Genomic DNA, 14,881 nt, shown 5'->3' with positions numbered 1-14,881 from the left:
GCAGATGGAGGAGTCTGTGATGGGAGTGGAATACTACAGGCGAAGCAGAAGCAGAGTCACAGAGGTAGGTGATCAGGGAGTCCTTATGGTAGGAAGTCAGAGATTCAGTTTGACTGCGCTGAAGGGTGTAAGAAGACGAGAGAGCAAGTTTCAGTTGGAAAAGTTTCTTGGGGTCCAAGAATGCCCTCTATTTCTCACTAATCACATACGATCATGTGCATTTCTGAGAGAGGCTACTCAATCACCTATCTTCACAGTTTCTATTTTTTCCCCATTTATTTTTCATTAAGCAGGTACCCTGCTTCCTTTCCACTTCAAATAATTATAAAGATGATTATGGAAATGATAGTAGTGGTGGGGCTAATGATTAGGAGGGAGAAGAGATTCTGTAAAATTTCCTAATCTACCCAGAAATCTTTCCGTCTCACTCTAAGAAGAATCCTTGAGATCATCATTCATGAACTGCCGTGGGCCGATTTCCGCTCCCTGGGAGCCCACATGAGAAAAAGTGCAGCAGATTCTGGACTGCTTTGGAGCATCAGCAGAGCAGGGCTGCTTGGCAATCCATTTGGAGAACACAGAGGTCACAAAACGGCACACTCAGGTCAGGTCTGAATGGGACCAAACATCTTCACGTCTGATGGGACTGAAAACCACTGCTGTTGAGACTGGTTTCCTCCACCATCAGCCTTTCAAAAAAGCACCAAAGAGCGCTATGCTAATAAGGGTGCTTATTCATTTAAATTAGGCAGGCAGACCAGCTAAGTGCATGACACTGTAGCTACCTGGAAGATGAAGCTTAGCAAAAATTCAAGATCATTTCCGTTGACCACAAATGTCACCTAACAAAAGGGTGTCTGCTGAAATAGAGTTACAGATGTAGAAAAACCTATGGTTACCAGGGGGGAAGAGGGGGGAGGGATAAATTGGGAGATTGGGATTGACATATATACACTACTATATATAAAATAGATAACTAATAAGGACCTACTGTATAGCACAGGGAACTCCACTCAATACTCTGTAATGGCCTGTATGGGAAAAGAATCTAAAAAAAAGTGGATATAGGTGTATGTATAACTGATTCACTTTGCTGTACACCTGAAACTGACACAACATTGTAAGTCAACTATATTCCAATTTTAAAAAAGGGTGTTTGCTGCCCAGGCTGCTATGTATAGAGCAACCTATTCCTCTTGTTCTTTGCCTTCCTCGCCTTCTAGACTCAGTTCAGCTCCCAGACACATTAGGGAATGACAGGAAAACATCTCTATTCTGTGAAGACCGTGGCGCATCTGTATGAGTTTTCTGGGGCTGCCACAACAAAGTACCACTAACTGGGGGACTGAAAACCACAGCAATTTATTCTCTCACAGTTTTGGAAGAGCATTCAAAGCAGGAGGAACAAAAATGCCAAGGCGCTGAGGTGGGAGCGTGCCTGGCCAGGCTGACTGGAGCAGAGAAAGAGAATAAGAGCAGTGAGAGCTGAGGTGAGAGTTCTGCGTTGCTCAGTACTGGTCAGGTTCCCACACGGGCAGTGATAAGGAGTCAGGGAGTTCATTAAGAAAGGGAGAGAAATTCAGGACGTCAAGGCAAAGCCTCCTTTCTTTACACATAGAACCCACTCTGTTGGAATTCCTAGGCATCCTTCCAAACCAGCCTGTGCCCACCTCCCCTGATTCTGCCCCCTCCCCACTTCTCTTCCATCACCTCCTCCTTGCTGGGTATCTGCCCCATCTACACACAGGACACCTCTTGATCTCTTTTATACCAAACCATCCAAGGCACATATGTCTAGAAAAGCACCTAGCATGTTGCTATAGACACATTAAGCACTGAATGGTGTTTCCCTTCTTACCACAGCTGTAGGGATTTTCACTGCAAATCAAATTGGAACTGAGTTTTCAGAGAAGGTCTTCTGTGCAGAGAAGTTTATGTGCAAAGACATAAAGATGTAACAGCATCCTTACAAAGAGCTCTGTTGCTAATGACAAGTCGTAGGCAAGAATGCATTCCTGACATGTTCAGCTTCTCAGACCAGAGATAGAATATTGATCAAGGGGGGAAAGGGGTGAGCGGTTCTATGAGGATCTTTGGTTCCATTCTTCTTCCAGATGAAATCTGTATTCATGGGGCAAAAGGAAGAAATTCACATAGAGTAAAATAGACCTCATGGATGTCCACAGGTGTATGTGCCCTGACTTTTGTCCAAGCCAAGTCTTAGCTATGGAAAATGTACCTTTTCTATAAAGGATCTAAGGAATCCTAAAGGGCTCCAAGGGGATATAGGAAAGTTTGTGTATGTGAGTGTGTGCATGTGGAGAGAGGAGATACTGAGTTCTTGTGTGTTGGAGATCAGGGGACGGATGAGGTTGGGGGAGGCGGGCAGGGAGGTTGGGTCAAGAAAGTTTAACAGGCATTTGACTGCTTAGCCAAATATAGAAGCGGTACCTAGAGAATGACGTCATTATACGGGAAGGGGATTGTTTATAAGTGGAACACTTCAGCACCTGCTTTAATCAACCTTACTACTACTTTTATGATGATTTACACTTATAGAAGTTTGAGTAGTTTTCTCGAGTTCCTTCCCTTTGCTTATAGTTTGGAATTTTTCCATGTTTTTGGACCCAAATAAATGCAGCTGTTTGCTCTGTGAGAGCTGTGGAAAACATATATTTATGCTGCATTTGTGATATAGAGAATGTTCAATTGAGACTGAATTTGGCGTCTTGCCTTATGTTTCAACTTTTCTTTTAAATAACATAAGGACCTTCATTCATGCAAATAATGCTATTGACTCATTAGCATGGTACAGCAAAAGAACGGGGGTCTGGGCTTAAAACCGAGTTTCAGTTCTGCTGCATCAGGAATGACCTTTCTGGATGGCAGATTACATTTTCAAAAGATGGCCTCAAAAATCTCACATCCCATGTACTCTTTTACAATATGTCCTTGACACTCTCCCATCAAGAGGAAGAGTCTATGTTCCTTCCTTTAGAAACCAAATGGGCTGTGACTTCCTTATAACCAATGGAATGTGGCAGAAGTGCCCATACATGACTTGTGAAACTGTGTCATAAAAGGCAGTGCAGCTCCTGCCTGTTCACCAGAGAATTTGTACCTGGAGCCAGGCTGCCACGTAAGAAGTTGACTATCCTAAGGCTGCCATGCTGTGAGGGAGCTAAGCAGTGTGCAGTAGCCACACGTGGGCCCTCCAGTTAAAAGTCCTGGTCTTTGGGCTTCCCTGGTGGCTCAGTGGTTGAGAGTCCACCTGCCGATGCAGGGGACACGGGTTCGTGCCCCGGTCCAGGAAGATCCCACATGCCGCGGAGCGGCTGGGCCCGTGATCCATGGCCGCTGAGCCTGCGCGTCCGGAGCCTGTGCTCCGCAACGGGAGAGGCCACAACAGTGAGAGGCCCGTGTACCGCAAAAAAAAAAAGTCCTGGTCTTTGAGTTCTTCCAGCCCAGGTGACAGACATATGATTGAAGAAGCCTGCAGATGATACAAACTCCCAGTCATGGAGTAACTCCCAACCTTCAAGTATTTCCAGTTAGGGCTCCAGACATGCAGGAGACAAGCTATCCCTGCCATGCCCTTTCTGAATTCCTGACTCAAATTATCTGTTGGCATAGTATTTTATGCCACTAAATTTGGAAGTAATAGGAATAGAATTGGCATCAATAGAAACAGAAAATTTGGAATCTGGAAATGGGGGCTACTGTAACAAAAAACTAAAATCTGTGGCATTAGCTTTGGGACCCAGTGGCAGATGGGTCCCAGGAGCCCCTTGTGAAGGCAGTTAGGGCAAGCTGGAAGGGCCTCAAGGAGAGCACTGATGAGGGTTTAAAGGAAAATGAGGGACATGTTATCAGAAACTGAAGGAGAGGAGATCCTTGTTATGTAGTGGAAGAATTTCAGCAAAACTGTTCCCTGTGATAATGTATAAAGCAAAAAATATATCTAGTAAATTGACTTCCAGGCAGCGTACTGAGTGTGCTGCCTGACTTCTTCTAGTTGATGATAACAAAATGAGAGAGGAGTGAGATAGGCTAAAGAATAAATTCTTAAGTTTTCAAGTGTAATTTGGAGACTATATAGAGGTCCCAGAATAGTCTCTTCAGCTAGAAAGTATCTCAAAGTAAGAAGTGGCTTCTGGGACAATATAGATTCAAGGTGTGGCTGTAAGATCCTTTGTTTAAATCTCAGAAAGATCTAAGGTGCTACCTCAGAGATTCTTCCAGGAAGATAAAAGTCCTTCTAAGGATCTTACTGTGTATCTTGTAGAACTTCTTCATTAAAAAATAACTTCTAAGAATCTTGAGGATATTGTCTCACAATAGCCACACAAGGGCCCGAGAGAGAAGGGCCTGACTAAAAGAGATTTGTAAATGTGGTTTTGTCTAATGCAGTACATTACATATTGATACACACATACAAATTATATATTTGATACAAAAAAACCCACGAAGTTTCTTTTAAACTATGCAACTTTGACTGAAAGGAATAGAGACAGTATAAAATGAAAAGAGGTTTTTTTTGACTCCCAATCTTTTAAGGACAAGAAGCAGGCTGAAAAGGCTATTCAAATTCATGCACAAGTCATTCCTTATGGAAGAGGAGGGATAACTCAGAGGGCAGAACCAAGAGCCACGAAGAAAAACCCAGAGAGTAGAGCTAAGTCCTGATATGAGCCCAGATTTCAGAATTGTTATGGACCAGTGACCACTGATGCCTTCTGTTTTCCCTACTTTTGAATGGGAATGTTGACAGCAGTTATACAACACCTGTCCTACTCTTGTCTGCTGCTTGTATGTGGGAGAGACAACTCATCTCTTTAGTTCATAGATGTACAGTTTAAGAGGATTGGTACTTAAGGAGATCAACTTAAAAACTGTACCTGAGGAGCATCATCCACACCTGGACATGACTTTTCATGACTTTTAAGATGAGATTCTGGACTTATACAACTGATGCAATAATGGGATATGACTTTGTGCATCTTGGGAGAGAGGTGATTCATTTTGCATGTGCAATGGGCATGGCGGCCAGTGGGTGTGGTCACTGTATTTCCACCATGTTTGCTGGAATAGTCATCCTTGCAACTCCACAGCCCCATGTGAGAAATCTCCACCCTGAGGCTGCCGTGCCGTGATAAAGAAAATCTACACAGAGAGATCACATGTAGGCGCTCTGGTCAACAGTCTTAGAGTCCTGTAAGACTCGAAGACTAGAGGACTTAGTCGTAGAGGACTAAGACTCAGGCATGCAAAAGAATGAGTCTTCAGATGATTCCTGACCCACCGTTGAGTCACTCTGCCTTTGAATCTCTCCAGCTGAGACCCCAGGCATCACAGAGGAGAACAAGCTGGCCCTGCTGTGCCCTTTCTGAATCCCTGAACACGGAATCCGTGAACATAGTGACATGTTTTACATCACTAAGTTTGGGGTGGTTTGTCTTGCAGCAACACTGACTGCTGCAAGAGAGCCCTGACCTCGTTTTGTTTTCACATCTGTAATTTGAAGAATTTGGTCTACATGACTTGCAAGATCCTTTTTCAGTTACAAGAACTTGAAAATCTGATCTTATCACTTAAAAGTCTTTGGGTCAGGTTGCTGGCTGTTCCCCTCACCCCAAATCTGTTTTCTTCTTTATGGTCACAAGACCTCTCTGTTATTTCCCAGACTCCTTTACAGTGGTATGTGACCACGATTCTAAGTTCTCATTGAGGGAACATGAGTAGAATGGATATCTACCACTTCCCTCTCACTTGCTTAGAAAAAAATCACAGGCCCTGGACTTTTTTCCCTTCCCACAAGCTGGAGCACAGTTAGGCCAGCAACTCAGCTTCAAACCTGCACTTGAGGATGGTGTCCTAGGTGAAGGAAGAACCATAACATGTAAGGAACCCAGGACCCTGAATGGCTTTGGGAGCAGGGCTGCCTGCCAGCCTATCATGTGCAGGAGAAATTAAACTCTTTCTTATTCAACCCATCATATATTTGAGTCTCTGTGACTGAAGCTTCACTTTAATCCTAATATACCCTTCAAGGACTCCCAGTGCTTGTGGGACAAATTCCAACTTCCTTGACATGGCTAAGGCTCTGGTCCTCCCTCCAGCCAGATCTCCTGTCACTCACTTCCCTGCTCTTTGGTTAAGCCAACTGCATGAAGTTCTTTTGTTCTCATGTTGTTGTCTCTGCATGGTTGGCACATCCTCTTGCCTAGCTAACTTTTACACACCCCCAAGGTCTTGCTTTAAATGACACTTAACTTAGATTCCCTATCATGTTCTCTCAAAGCATCCCTGTATTTTTCTTTCACAGCACTTATCACCTTGCTACTTAAATAATCCTCTGTTTGATATTTGCTTCACCATGACACTGTAGACATCATAGGGACAAGGCTCACGTCCTTCTTGTTTCTTGCTCTATTCCCAGTTTCTAAACTGTGCCTGGCACATAGTAGGTACTCAAAGAGTATTTGTTGAATTTTATTGAATGAACTTGTAAGATAGCTGATCAAGTTTTGCAGTTTAGGCTTGTGGTCAGAGAAGTAAGCAAAAGATGAAACTGCCCATACGGGTATCAAGTTACGACCTTGGCTTCATGGTTAATTACGCTCACAAATCAGCTGAGCTCACTCCTACCAGGCTACGGGCCTCCTGGGTTTGCTCTCTAAGGGCCATCTCGACTGTCGTCAGGGATACTTCTGATAATAGACTCTCTCTCTTTAAAAAATTGGTTTATGGATGAAAAAGTCCCAAGTATATAGGATGCTGAGTTTAGCAGAATCTGTATGTAAATTGGTATTTTGCTGGTGATCAATCTTGTGCTAAAAATGGAAAATCAATACAAAAAAGAAAATCTAAGGGGAAAAATAAGTTGTAGACATTTTTGGTCCAATGAGTTTCCCAGTCCGAGGACACTGCATCTGAAACCAAGGTTACTGTCTGTTTCAAAGGCACGTACGAAAGCAGACCAGACCACCCTCTCACATACAGAGAGTAGAACTAAAGCTCTCAGTGACAAAAGAGTCTCAGATAGCACTTCCTGGGAAAGGCCTTTGCAGTAACTCATTGAGACTAAGAAGGGGCTCATTGTACATGAACTGCAGTTCCAGGGTCTCTCGAACTGCAGAGTTCACTGAACGGCTGAAGGGACAAGTACCAACCTCATGCATCCGGCAGTGATTGCAGAAACAGCCACGAGCCCAAGGACATTGAAATAGCGTGAAAAAGAATAAAAATGAGCAAAGAACACCTCATCTCAGAGCCTTCAACTGGACATCAGAAGGGGTTGGCATAATGGAAAGATATGGACTGCGTGGGGAGAAGGGCAAAAGTCGCTGAGTCAGTATCAATTCACACTACTTCTGATTGAAGTTAAAGGGGGCCTTGGCAATGGTGAAGCATGAACTGGGGAGCTAGTTGACCTATCCATCATGAACTTTCTCCAGATAATTTATGTAGACACCTAATTAACTTTGTTACACAAAGATGATGAAGTTGCATTAAGAAAACATTGTGTTCCTCCCCCCAAATTCCTATGTTTGAAGTCCTAACCCGCAGTACCTCAGAATGTGACCTTATTTGGAAATAGGGTCATTGCAACTCTAATTAGTTAAGATAGGGTCATACTGGAGTAGGGTGGGCTCCTAATCCAATATGACTGGTGTCCTTGTGAAAAGGAAAATTTTGGACACAGAGACAGACAGGCGTGGAAGGAAGACGATGTGAAGAGACACAGGGAGGGAATGGCCTCTAAAGCCAAGGAGGGAGGCCTGGAACAGATCTTTCCCTAACAGTCCTTGGAAGGAACCAACACAGCTGATTTTGATTTCACACTTCTAGCCTCCAGTTCTGCTAGACAATAAAGCTCTGTTGTTAAAGCCACCCAGTCTGTGGTCCTTTGTTAGAGCAGCCCTAAAATACTAATATAGTAGCTTAGTACAATAGCAGAGCACGTGGTGCTAGAAGGCAGTTTAGCCCTGGATCCACCTCTCACTAGCTATGTGACTTTGGTCAAGTCATTTAAAAACTCTTTAGAATCCTCAGCTTCTTTTTCTATCAAATGCAGGTAATCAAGAGTGATATTCAAAATACCTAACGGCCCATAAAGCACTCTGTAGAGGCTGCCAATCCCATAAGTGGCCACAGGGCCTCCAGCACATTAGTTCTTGAAGATCCATCCATCCATCCATTCACTCTTGAAGATTCTTGGTTAGATGGGCACCAAGCACTTACCTGCTGAGGCACCAACACAACGACCAAGCTCTGTCTACCCCTTCAGCATGCGGTCAGCTTAGAACAGGGAGACACGTAGGGATGGGAGCCAAGGTGGGGGAAGCATACAGGGCTTCAGACATGATGGGGGTTCCCGCTTGGCTGTGCCCACCTGGGTCCCTCTTGGTCTGGGGTGTTCAGTGGGGAGGTATAAAGGTCAGTGGTTTATTTCAGGGGCACAGAGCAGCTGTTATTTACCAACTCATATGGAAGTATTTTACAATTTCGACAACTAATAAGGCCTTCCTGGCTTTTACCTACTGAATATCAGGCCTGGGATAATTACAGATAATTATACAGTTTTGTGAAGATCAGACGAGGTGACACATGTCAAGTATTTAGCAAAGTGCCTGGCATATGGTAATTGCTCAATAAATGCTAGTTTACATTATTACTGAGAAGAATGGTATTTAAATAGAGCTCAAAACACACTTATTAAGCACCTATTATGGTTTGTTGCATAGTAATAGATAACCAGCATTCTGCTCTTCAGGAACCTCAAGCTTCAGGGCGTTGTGAAGCAGCCAGGGCATGGGAATTGGAAGCTCTGGACTCTGGCCACAGCTCTGTCCCTAACAAGCTCTGTGACCTTGGGCACAGTGTTTTATCACTCTGGGCCTCTACTTCTTCTCTTGTACAGTAAGGGGTCCAGCTACCTAAGATTCCTTGTCTTTGTAACACTTTATGGTGCTGTAATCTTTCTTCGATGATATTAACAGTACCTTCACTACCCTTTTGTACAGAGTTCCACCCAAATGTAAAATTAGGCTTAATTTCGTGGAGTCATAGACCTTCAAGGTCATCTGGCCTGATCTGCTCATTGTACAGTTAAGTCACAGAGAGATGAAGATACCCCAGCTCCCAGGGTCACTGCTCCAACCCACTGCTCCCTTTTGAAAGTATTTTTTGTCCAATTAAAACTTTCCTTAACCTTGGAAAGGGGTCACTGCTTCTTCTTTTTCAAATGTTCTGAGACTTGATGAGTAAACTCACCAACTCATGATTTCTGTGTCCTTGTCACCTTTGATCTTGCCCTCTCCCAGCTTACGAAATGGACCTGGTTTTTCTTTTTTGTGTTTTTTATTTTTTCAAGTATTTTTTAAACTTTTTTTTATTATGGTAAAATATATATAATATAAAGTTTGCCATTTTAACCATTATAAGCATACCAAATGGACCTGGTTTCATGGTTCATTCCCAGTCCCTGAAGATGCTGACTATATGACGTATCATAGATGAAGGGTCCAATTCTGGAATATTTCTCCATGTTCTGCAGTGTTCAGCTGCTTGGGGAACTCAGCTACTAGACTAGGAGTCTTGAGGCTGGCGTGGGTCTTAGCCTCGTTGTCAACCCCACTGACTAGCTCAGCATTTAGGACAAGCTCAAGAAATGTTTGTCGAGTGAATAAACAACCCTGCATGTTAAAGGAGACCCTCCTCAGACTCACTTGTATCACCTTAAGATTACTTTTCCTGTCTCGTGCGAACAAACAGTGTTAATAAACGGCAATCATTGTGTCACATGTGGGCATATAAGGGGCATATATGTGCCTCTCTCCCCAGAGGTAAACTGCTCAGTGAAACAGCAGGGGCATGATAAGCTCGTAAATGTCCTTGTTGACAGTCTCTCTTTAGACATCATGTTTACTTGCCATGTTGTGTTCCTGTTAGAGAACAAAGAGAAATTTGCCCTTTGGTGACTGAATGAGGTCAAGGCATTATAAACAGTGTCACCAAGGGCTGACAGTTTCTACCCCGTGGATGTAATACAAGTGAGCAGATCACTGCCATCCTTGGAAACATTTGCTCAAATACACCCACAAACCATGGCTGTGGGCTGTAGGCAAACGCCTCTGTCTGCCCCCAGACCAGCTGAGCACGGCAGTTCGGGACCTCACAACTGTTTGGATATTGAAAGGAATCCCTACTTTGGTGGAAAGCAAGAACAAGTGCCAGTAAACTTTATCTCTAACGGGAATGAAGGGGCACTAAAACCATTTGGTCTGGCTTTGTATCTTGGTCTCTTGAATTTCTTGTCTCATTGCAATTGCAAGTTGCAGAGTCTGGCTCAGAGAAGCTATTCCTAAGCTGTGAAAAGTTCTCTTGGCTGTCAGGGTCACGGCCAAGCCAGAGAGGCTGCTACCAACTGGGAGAGGCACATCATTAGACAAATGCCATGACCTGGTATGAGGGGGAAAGATAGAAATCAACATCCAGTGTTCTGAAGGACAGCCTAATGGACAATAAATATTTGACCAGCTCCATCCATTTGTATGGAATGCCACCTTTTCACCCTCTCTAGCAAATTGTTTTCTTTCTTTCTTTTTTTTCTTTTTCTTTTTTTAACCCCAGCCCCCTGATTCTTCCACAGTACAGGAGGAAAAACACTTGTGTCACTTCACTAGCGAGCTCTGTGCACACAGTAGGTCCTAGATAATGTTAATTCTCTTCTTTGTTTTCCTCTCCTTTCGTTGAAATAAGCGTGCTCATCTCTACTGGGTAAAAATTCTTCCCCCCAACCTAAGACAAAAATCAGATAAGAAGACAGTGTAGGTGATACTATTTTAGACAGTCATTAGCCCTTTTTTTTTTTTTTTTTTTTAACTAAGCCTTGCAGAGCGACAGGGTCAGTCCCTCTCTTGGCCTGTAGGAGAGGCCAGTGGCCCCCAAGTCAGACGTTTCTATTTTCAGCTCCCCAAGTCCAGAGAGTGGTAACCTCCGCCTGGGTGAAGGCCGAGCTGTTAACCCGCCAGCAGCAGGGCCTGCAGCCGCTCTCTGCATTTCCATTTCCATAAATTTACATCAAATTTGTGCTGAATCATAGCCCCCCATGCAGAAGAAATGAAATACATTATCAATAAGTACAACAAATTTGAATAATCTGAGAGCAGACTCACTTTCCCTGTCTCTTTTCCATTTAACTGCTTCCTTGGGCTACAGCTCACTCCACTCCCCCCATGGGCCAGCGTTGGATTTACCCCCATCCACTGCTGTGTCCAATGTTTTCCACTCTTCTCTTGTGGGTTTTTTTTTTTTAATACATATATACATTCTTTTTTATATTCTTTTCCATTATGGCTCATCCCAGGACATTGAATATAGTTCCCTGTGCTATACAGCAGGACCTTGTTGTCTATCCATTCTATATGCAATAGTTTGCATCTACTAACCCCAAACTCCAGTCCATCCCTCCGCCACCCCCCTTGGCCACCACAAATCTGTTCTCTGTGTCTGTGAGTCTCTTTCTGCTTGCTAGGTAGGTTCATTTGTGCCATATTTCAGATTCCACATAAAAGTGATATCATATGGTATTTGTTTTTCTCTTTCTGACTGACTTCACTTAGTATGATCATCTCTAATTGATTTCTCTAGTTGATTTCTTGGCCTCTTATCCGGAGCGCAAGCCCTGCATCTACCTCTGTCTCTCCTTTTCTTCCTTTTCTTCTCCAGCTCAGGGCCCTTTCCTCCTGACATCTTCCTCCCCCTTATCGGGACCCTTCCACAGGTAGAGAAAAAAGCTGCCCGTCTGCCTCCGCTGGTCCCCAGCCTCCTGCCCTCAACGCTCCAGTCAATCACGCTTCGCCCCTTCTGGGGATGGCAATTGTGGGTCCACAGGCCATCATCAGCCCCACTCAGTCATTTTGAGCACCTCAGAAGAGATTCAGCGGGGAGTGGAACTTCCTTCCACCCGCTGCTGCGCGGCTGATTGGCAGCTAGCTGGGCTGGGGGGCAGGGTGGAGAGGAGTAGCATGCAACTGATTGTTTGCTGCTGGGCAGGGAGGGCTTGGTGGCAGCACAGAGACGGGCCAGGAGTTCAGGGGGCTAAGAGACAGAGAATGCTGAGTCAGGAACCCAGCCAGAATCCCCTGTCTGTCTGTCTGTCTGGTGTCTGGCTGCGGGCCCTGGTAGGGAAATGATGGATGAGGCCCTTTGCAGAGTATCCCCAGGTAGGGGAAAAGAAAGGAAGGGAAGAGGTTTATCTTTTACAGAATTGAGGCCAGTGGCCCAGAGGACCTCGGGTCTCAGGGCTCTGCAGGAGGCCTGACTGCAGTGCACACTGGGACCTGCAGTTCCCTGCCCTGGGTTAAAGTCACGAACAAAGGAAGCCATTTAGCAACCGGGTCATAGGGACTCCTGGCAGGACCTGTCAAAACGGCCCTCCCTTGACAAGAGAAAGAATTGAGGATCTTGGCTCATATAGAGCTAATTAATATATACATTAAACATACACACACACACACACACACACACACACATATACCACTATAAACCACAGTCATTAAGAATCATTTTCTTCCCAGGCTCATCAGACTGGGTTTCCTAATTCAGGCAGGAGAAAAGTGACTGGAGAAATGAATGGCCATAAATATTGCCCCAATTGTACATTTCAGAGAAAAGCTGAGCCAAAAATCTCTACTGGAGATTTGCTCAGTTTCCTTTAATGAGAATGCTGACATTCTGGCTTGGGCGGCCAGAATTTGAACTGAAAATGCTGTCTGGAGAAGTTGTATCAAAAGCTTTAGGGCTTTCCCGTGTGTCTGAGGCTGCTGAAACTTAGCCAAAGTTATCTTGCAAGTCGACAGAGAACCCGTAAGGAGAGGCTACGTTTCTAACAATAACTTCAAGCCATCCTTTCTTTCCCAGTCTCTCCAGAGACTTGTTTTGTTTTGTTTTCATCAGTATCTGCTAGTTCAATTTCTTAGATTCAGCTATTTTGGAGTTTCCATATCTAAAACCCTCCCAAACTTTTGAAAGTTTAAAGCATCGCTCAAAAGCACCTAAGCACTTTCTTCTAACTACACGTGCAAATAAATAAATAAATATTGATAGAATTGGCCCTGGGGCTCTGAATACATATATAAGAAAAATTGGGTCCCTAGAGATTTGTCAGAGAGTTAAGGGGATGTGAAAATAGAGGATGAGAACGATGTTTCAACAGTTAGTGCCAGGGTAGCAAATTTAAGACCAGGGCCCCTGGTTTTAAACTGGTCCCATGCAAATGGACTGTGGGATGGAACATTTAATGTACTGCTTTTATCAGAGGTGAGGACAGTTGATGAGCAGTTTTATTTTTTCCTTTGAAAAATGTAAACCACAATAGTATTAGCTTCGTTTCTGTCAGCCTGGGCTGCTGTTGATGAGGTGTCTAGAGGCCTTCTGGTATAGGTGCCTGAAAGCTTAAACTGCGTTTAATTATTATTATTACTCAATGTCAGGCTACATAAATGAAAAGAGATAAAAAAGAATCGCTCACAGCTACATTGCCGTGGTTTGTGATTTCATCACATCTCACAAGCTAAGCAGGTTCGACCTGGCACTTGGGGCATGAAACCTCTAAGGGAAACCCAGGCAACTGGAGATGCCGTTTCAACTGAGTTGAAAGTTTCTCCACACACTGGGGAGGGTAGAGGCTTGCCGCTCTTTGATTTTCCTCCCCAGTTCTATTTTTAAACACCTTAATAACTGGCTGACTTACTTCAGAAGAAGGAAAGCAAGTAGGTGCAAAAAGTCGCACAGAGAGTTGTTGTAAAGGTACATGATCCCTCTCGTGAAGATCCCTTGGCTCCCAACAGCTTGCTGATTGTCCTGCTGCCTGAAATACCAGTGAAGGCTCCAAAGCCACAGCAGTACTGAAAGCCTCAGCTAAACATAGTAACTAGAAGGGGCGGGCTGCTTTCCCACCTGAATGCCAGCCGAGAGCAAGGCGCAGACCTCGAGGCAGTGGAAGGCAGATGGACCAAGTTATGCCCACTCTTCCTAAAGTCTATCTCATTGACAGGTTGGAATGAAACCAGATGGTTTGCCAGAGGGCAGTATATTGGCAGACAGTACCTTTCTTCTTAGCATGAGACATCGATCAGGCTGTTAGGAACAAGTGTTTGGTGCTGAGTTAACCCTAGACATTCAACTCAGGGATGACCTTATTTCCACCCTCTTGGATTACAAAGAATGGATTAGGTGGCCCAGCTGGTCAGAATACCAGAAGCATTAGCTGTATTCTAGCCCCTTCTTTTTCTCTTGTTCCCTAGAGCACTTGTTTGCAAAACTTTAATGGTAAGGCTTGCAAATCCTCTAGGACAGGGACCGTGGTCTGCAATGCCATTGAATGTGTTCAGGGTGAGTACAGGATTTGTACGCAACAGGCACTGAATAAAAGTGCTACCTACTAGACTGGCTCCTTCCTGTAGCCCCTGGTCTGCCAGAATCTGCTGTAGAATCTTCTTTAGATGAGGACCCAACAGGTCACGATGCCAGGGCTTCCAGAGAGAGTTCAGGCCATCCAGGCTCCTCATTAGTGATGTCACCACTTATATCAGTTATCTATTGTTATATAGTAAACCACCCCAAAACTTAGGGGCTTAAAACGACAACAGCTTATTTAGCACGTGCTCTGTAGGTCAGCAAATTGGGCAAGGCTCAGCTGGGTAGTTCTTCTGCTGACCTCAGCTGGACTAATGCAGGCATCTGTGGCCGCTGGGGGTCAGTGGCCTCACTCACATGTGGCAGTTGGCTGGTTGTTGGCCGTGAGTCCTTCATCATCCAGCAAGTTCTTCTGGGCTTGTTTCTATGGTGGTGATCAGAGGTTCCTAAGGGCGTA

This window comes from Delphinapterus leucas, chromosome 5 (assembly GCF_059928025.1).
Source record: "Delphinapterus leucas isolate spDelLeu-1000000601 "Yukka" chromosome 5, BTC_Dleu_Yukka2, whole genome shotgun sequence".
In the NCBI taxonomy this organism is placed as follows: domain Eukaryota; kingdom Metazoa; phylum Chordata; class Mammalia; order Artiodactyla; family Monodontidae; genus Delphinapterus; species Delphinapterus leucas.
The sequence above is the reverse complement of the archived record's forward strand: the minus strand, read 5'-3'. Positions refer to the sequence as shown.